The 7,090-nt window shown below is 38.7% G+C and overlaps 1 pseudogene; it reads left to right on the top strand.

Annotated features, from left to right (window-relative positions):
* Nucleotides 1-5,711: 5,711 nt before the first annotated feature.
* The window catches only part of LOC131633605 (uncharacterized), a 31,986-nt pseudogene continuing 30,607 nt past the window's right edge, over nt 5,712-7,090 (top strand).

Below are 7,090 nucleotides of genomic sequence, written 5' to 3'. Positions count from 1 at the left end.
ATTTTACTTTTTAAATTCATTACACAATTAATATATTTAATTTTTATATATTGATTTATATTTGATTTATATATATTGATTTATATATATTGATCAGATACATTAATTATTTAATTAATTTTAAAAGTAAAATTTGCAGGATTGTAACACGTATACCTCTTTTTGTAACGGACCGTTTAGAAATGCAGATTTCACATCTAAATGCATCAGAGACCAATTTCTATTTGCATAAGTAGCAATCACCAATCTGATTGTTTCATGTCTTGCTACAGGATCAAACACTTCAAAGTAGTCAAAATTATATTTATGTAGAAATTCTCTAGCAACTAACCTTACTTTGTGTTTGCCTATTCATCCATCTGACTTCAATTTCACCTTGAAAATCCATCTACGTTGATGACTTTCTTCTCCTTTGGAAGCTCAGTCAACTCTCAATTTCTGTTTCTTTCTATAGCCTCAAGTTCTTCTTTCATGGTCTTCAGCCAGACTTTCTTCTTGAGTGCTTCTTCTGTATTCACAGGTCGAAATCTGAAGTAAACGTAGTGGTCGAACTGACTTCTAATGAAACTTGTGCGTGCCATGAACTTGTCGAATCTCCTATTCCACTGTCGAGGAGATTGTTTCAGCCCATACAAAGATCTCTTTAACTTGCACACATAATCTTCCTTCCCCTTTTCGACATACCCTTCAGGTTGCCTCATCAGGATCGTTTCATCTAGATCACCATACAAGAACGCAGTCTTCACATCCATCTGTTCCAGTTCAAGATCGAACTGTGCCACCATGGCAAGCAACATTCGAATGGACCTATGCTTCACAACAGGAGAAAACACATCATTGAAGTCGACACCTTCTTTATGAGTGAAACCCCTTGCAACTAACCTTGCCTTGTATCTTTTCGACGTCACTCCTTCAATTCCTTCCTTAACTTTGAAAATCCATTTACAGCTGACTAACCTTGCCCCAGCAGGTTTCTTGATCAGTTCCCAAGTATGATTATAATGAAGAGATTTCATCTCATCATCCATGGCTTTCAGCCATTCAGTCTTATTTTGACTCCTCATAACTTCCTTGTAGTCTCTAGTTCTTCGTCTAAAACCTCACTTGCAGAGATTAAGGCATAAGCTATAAGATCTGCATACCCAAGTCTCTGAGGTGCCTTGATGACTCTTCTCGACCTATCTCTCGACAATAGGTAGTCATCGTCAGTTTCCTCAACTTCCTCAGCATCTTCTGCTTCTTCTTTGACTTCACTAGGGATATGCAATTCAACATCAACATGCTCTACCTCAACAGGAATCTCTACCTGTTCCAACTCTTCGTCAGATGTTTCTGTACTTCGATCAACATCATTAGTTTTCTTAAAAGCCATTTCAGCTTCATTGAAAACTACATCTCGACTGGTGATACACCTCCTGTGACCTGGCTTTAGGCACCATAGCCTATAAGTTTTGACTCCTTCTGGGTATCCCATGAACATGCATTTCAGAGCTCTAGGTTCGACCTTGTCTTGCCTAATGCGAGCATAGGCTACGCAGCCAAATACTCTCAGTTTGTCGAGATCTGGTGGATGTCCCGACCAAACTTCTTCAGGTGTTTTCATATCTAACGCTGTCGAAGGACATCTGTTTATCAGATATGTTACTGTCGAAACAGCCTCAGCCCAGAACACCTTCGTTAACCCCGCACTAGTCAACATGCATCTGAATCTCTCCAAAATAGTTCGATTAAACCTTTCAGCCAAACCATTTTGCTGTGGAGTACCTGCAGTAGTTCTATGCCTTGCAATACCAGAGGCAGCACAAAAACTGTCGAATGCCTCATTGCAAAATTCAAGGCCATTGTCGGTTCTCAACCTCTTGACCTTTCTGCCAGTTTGATTTTCAACCAGAGTCTTCCAACTTTTGAAATTCTCAAAAGTTTCATCCTTAGTCTTCTGGATGAATACCCATAATTTTCTGGAATAATCATCTACTATGGATAGAAAATACCTTGCTCCTGAATGTGATGGACACCTTGCAGGCCCCCAAAGATCAGCATGGATGTAATCAAGGGATCCATGTGTTCTTTGTTTGCCTTTGTTGAACTTCACTCTGCAAGATTTTCCAAGTACACAGGGTTCACAAAACTTCAGCTTTTCGACTTTGTCTCCACCAAGCAGATTTTGTTTCCCTAATTCGACCAGACCCCTTTCACTGACATGGCCCAATCTCATGTGCCAGATTTCTGTTTTCGACAAAGGTTACGTGGATGCATGATCGGTAAAATAGCAAGTGTACTATTTTGCCTCTGTAGTAATAATAGGGAAATTCCCCGAATGTCGATCTCAAGGACTGCGTAGTAATATCAATTTCAAATTATAGATCAATTAAACAAAAACTAATATTGGGGTTTTGTTTGCAAATTGTCACTAAACAATAATTAAAATAAGCAGAAAAGTAAATTGGCTTTTTGACAAATATGAGTATTATGCTAGGGGTATAGTGTGTGATTGTTCCTGTAATAACCTTGGATTTAGATCTCTTCAACAAGTTCATAACCTTTAATTACCGCCCTTTAGATTATTTTCCCCTAAGTCCTTAGTGGGAAAACCTTTGAACATTCATCCTAACTCCTAAGTCCTTAGAGATTATGATGAAATCAAGCCTTTATGTTATCAAGAGTTAACCGGTAACTATAGGGTATCCCTAGTCCTAGGTGATATCTACTATAGTCTAATCGTACAAAAACCTTAACAACCGTTGTCTAGCTGGTTGTTAACCGTAAAACAATCTTGTTGGTCCGACAAAGAAAGCATAAAAACCTTGTACAATTAAATTAAATAAGAAAACAAATCTATTGATGAACTCAGGAATTCAAAATCATTACAGAATCAAATCAGGGACACCCCCTAGCATTAGGATTTAGTTACTCATATTGTTCAAAGAAAACAAAATATAAAATAGAGACATTACAAGAATTGAGATGAAAGTTGATCTTCAATCGCTTCCGTTCATGAAAACCTTCTTCTCTCCCAAACCCTTGTTTTCTCCAATCTTCAATCGTGTCTTCTCCTTGCCAAAAAGTCCTATAATTCATCTTCACAACTCTCCTAAATAGTGCAGACTCACTTAGGTTGGTTGGAAGTACCCAAAATGCCCCCATAGCTTAACCCATGGAAAAAATATGGAAAAATCATAAAATCAGCGTCACATGCTGACACGGGCCGTGTCAGACAACACGGGCACTCGTGTCAGACAACACGGGCACTCGTGTCAGACTTCTGTCATCTTAAAACTTGATTTTTTTCTCCCAGGCCTCGTGACACGGGTGCCCGTGTTATGTAACACGGCCCGTGTCAGACCATAACTTCAGAATTTGGCTTTGAGTTCTTCATCAAAGTTGTAGCCCTTTTCGTTAGCGAAATTTTGCCACCGGAACCGCGTCAATCGGAGTTACGAAGCTCTAGTTATGATCAAAATACTACACGCCTGTCACAATGAGAAACATGCTGAAAATTTCTAGATCTCACACTTGCTAACACGGGCCGTATCAACCCCCTGACTTTCATCTCTGTTGCATTTTCTTGGCCACGCTTCATCCTAACACGGTCAGTTTCAGGTGACACAGGTGGTTGTGTCAGGCCTCATGTAGCATGATTTTTCACTTCCTTCGAAACTCCCATTTTTGTACTTTTTCGTATTGATTTGTCTCGATTCATTCCTTTGAGCCTGCAAACAGTAAAATACACAACCAAATCATAAAATGTAGACGAATGAAGTAAAACACTTGACAATATAAAGCAAAGACGATTAAAATCAACGGTAAATAAACGTGTAAAAACCACTGATCAATGCAACATTTGTCGAACCACTTACAACTTCAGCCTCAAGGGTATACAAGCCTTGTTTCTTCACGCCTCTCAAGACTTCCTTCGAACCCTTCATGACTCTTAGGATACTTTTCTCTCCTTGGAAAACATATCCTTTCTTGTCGAATTCACCAAGAGAAAGCAGATTTCTCTTCAAATCAGGAACATACCTGACTTCAGTCAACAACCTTATTGACTCATCATGGAGCTTGAATCTCACAGATCCAACACCTGCAATCTTGCAAGCCTTGTTGTTTCCCAGCAATACTGATCCACCATCTTGATCACATAATTCCTCGAACAAGTCTTTGTTTGGAGTCATGTGCCAAGTGCAACCTGAATCCATAATCCACTCCTTCTTAGAGTCACTGCTTGAAACCACAAGAACATCAGATGATTCGAAATCATCTTGAACAATGGCAGCGTTGCCATTATCCTTACCTCCATGATATTTCAGGCGTTCAGGGCACACCTTTCTTGTGTGACCCTCCTTCTTACAATGGTAGCATCGAATGCCAGATGCTTCGCCACTGTAAGACTTCGACTGGCTTTTTCCTTTCTTCTTGTCAAACTTACCATCCTTTCGTAAGAGTTTTCCTTTAACGGCCAAACCTTCGCCAACAGTCGAAGGTTTATGCTCCTTTCGTTCATTCAAGTCCTTAGAGTACAAGGTTGATTGAACTTCTTCAAACGTCAGGGACTCCCTTCCATACAAGAGAGTTTCTTTGAAGTGAGCATGTGATCGAGGCAAAGAACACAATAGTAACAACGCTTGATCTTCATCATCGATCTTCACATCAATATTTTCAAGATCAAGAATCAGCTTGTTGAACATATCCAACTGCTCAGCCAATACTTTGTCTTCAATCATCTTGAATGAATACAAAGCTTGCTTCAGGTAGAGTCGATTTACCAGCGATTTGGTCATATACAAACTTTCAAGTTTCACCCATAACCCTGATGTCGTCGTCTCCTTTGATACCTGCCGGAGAACCTTATCACCAAGGCTCAACAAAATTGTGATGTGTGCTTTCTAGATCATATTCGTCTTCTCCGCTGCCGTCAATTCTGCATTCATGGCTGCCTCTCCCTTCAATGCTTCCAAACAACCCTGTTGAACCAGTAGGGGTTTCATCTTCAAGCGCCACAGACCGAAATCATTCACTCCGGTGAACTTTTCAATCTCATACTCTGTTGAAGGCATCTTCTCCATGCTCACCGCACCAATTTGTTGTGAATTCAATGCCACGAACAAAGTATAAAATAAGGGAAGAGAAGAAGAACACAAGAATTGGTTATAACTGCTATTCTTTTACTTTCTCTTAAAACAAGATTACAAGTTTACAAGAATAACAAATAACCTCTCTCACCCTAAATTAGGATTTGCAGCTTAGCAATGATGAGAGACTAGTATGCTATTTATAATAAAACCTAACATACTAACTAATGGGCTTTTTCCACAAGGCCCATTACACAAGCCAACTTAATAAACAAGCTAACTTAATAAATTAGGGTTTAAACACTAAAACCTAATTTAACATGCTAACAACCCTAGCATCTTCGACACAAGCATGTGAACAACCTTCGACTTCATGCTTAATCCTGTCGAACCAAGAAGCTACCCTTCGGCCATACTAGAGTTCGATCCAATATCTCACAATATACAATGTTGACAACTATTTGCTGATTTAGATGTTTCTTTTAATAACATTTTGCAGCAGGAACTATTACCTATAGTCTTCTACAATGTGGCACTTTGGTTTGTGTTAAGGTGGCACAGATTGCGTACGAGGAAGTTAATGGAAAGAAATATGTATCGACTAGGATTCGTGAAATCTTTAAGGATGTTGAAAATGAAAAGAATAGGTTGGTTTCAAATCGAGATCTTGTGCGAGTAAAAGTTGAAGCTACTGATCATAAAACTGATATGGTCAGTGATGATGTTTTTCAGTGGCTAAAGGAAACAGACATACTCATACAAGAGGTGGAGAATCTCACATTACAAGAAAGAAGACGAAAATGGAATGAGTTTAGAAAATTGCTGAAAAAACTAACAACACTCAATATGAAATGTGATTTTCAACCGTTTTCGATTCCAATTCCAAGTTTAGAGCACTTCTCTTCAGGAAATATTGTTTGTTTTAAGTCTAGAGAAAAGGCTTCTGATCAATTTTTAATGGCGTTGCAAGACGATGGTTGTTCGATGATTGGAATATACGGTAGGCAGGGATCCGGTAAAACAACATTGGTGAAAGCAATGGGCGAGAAAGTTAAGTTTTTAAAGATTTTTGATGAAGTTTTATTTGCTACTGTGTCCCAAAATGCAAATATCAGAACGATGCAAGAGGAAATTGCTGATTCGTTGGATATAAGTTTTGATAAAAACAGTGAAGCCGGAAGAGCAAGAAGAATATTCTCCATAATAGAAAGAATGAATCGTCCAATTTTAGTTATTTTTGATGATGTTCAAGTGAAATTTGATCCAGAGGATGTAGGTATTCCTTGTAAGAGTAATCGATGCAAGATCCTTTTTACTACACGGGGCCGGGAAGATTGTGATTTGATGTACTCTCAAAGGAATATTCAACCTGATTCCTTATCTAAAGAGGAAGCTTGGACTTTGTTTGAAAAACACTCGGGCATTCGTGACGAGGAGTGCTCCTCCTCATTCGACTTATTGAATGACGTCGCACGTGAAGTTGCTTTTAAATGTGAAGGGGTGCCTAAATTGATTAAAGATGTGGCATCTTCCTTGAGAAGTAAACCAATTGATGAATGGAAAGCATCGCTAGATAGTCTCAAACATTCAATGGCCAAATGGCAAATTTTTCTTAGTTTTAGAGGAGAAGATACGCGCTATGCTTTTACAGGTTCTCTTTATCAAGCTTTACGTCAAGGGGGATTCAAGACCTTTATGGATGATGGAGGATTGCAAACTGGAGACCAAATTTCACCATCTCTTCTAAATGCCATTGAAGCATCCAGACTTTCGATTATTGTCTTATCTGAAAACTATGCAAATTCCACATGGTGTCTAGATGAACTTGTTAAGATTCTCGAGTGTAAGAAATTGAAGAATCAATTGGTTTGGCCAATATTTTACAAAGTGGAGCCATCTGATATCAGACATATGAGAAAATGTTTTGGAAAAGACATGGCTCGACATGAAAAGATATTTGGAATTAATTCCGAGAGAGTCCAAAAATGGAAGTCAACTTTGATTGAAGTGTGTAATATATC

Source organism: Vicia villosa, unplaced genomic scaffold (assembly GCF_029867415.1).
Source record: "Vicia villosa cultivar HV-30 ecotype Madison, WI unplaced genomic scaffold, Vvil1.0 ctg.001147F_1_1_1, whole genome shotgun sequence".
Classification (NCBI taxonomy): domain Eukaryota; kingdom Viridiplantae; phylum Streptophyta; class Magnoliopsida; order Fabales; family Fabaceae; genus Vicia; species Vicia villosa.
This window is presented reverse-complemented; position numbering and strand designations above follow the sequence as displayed.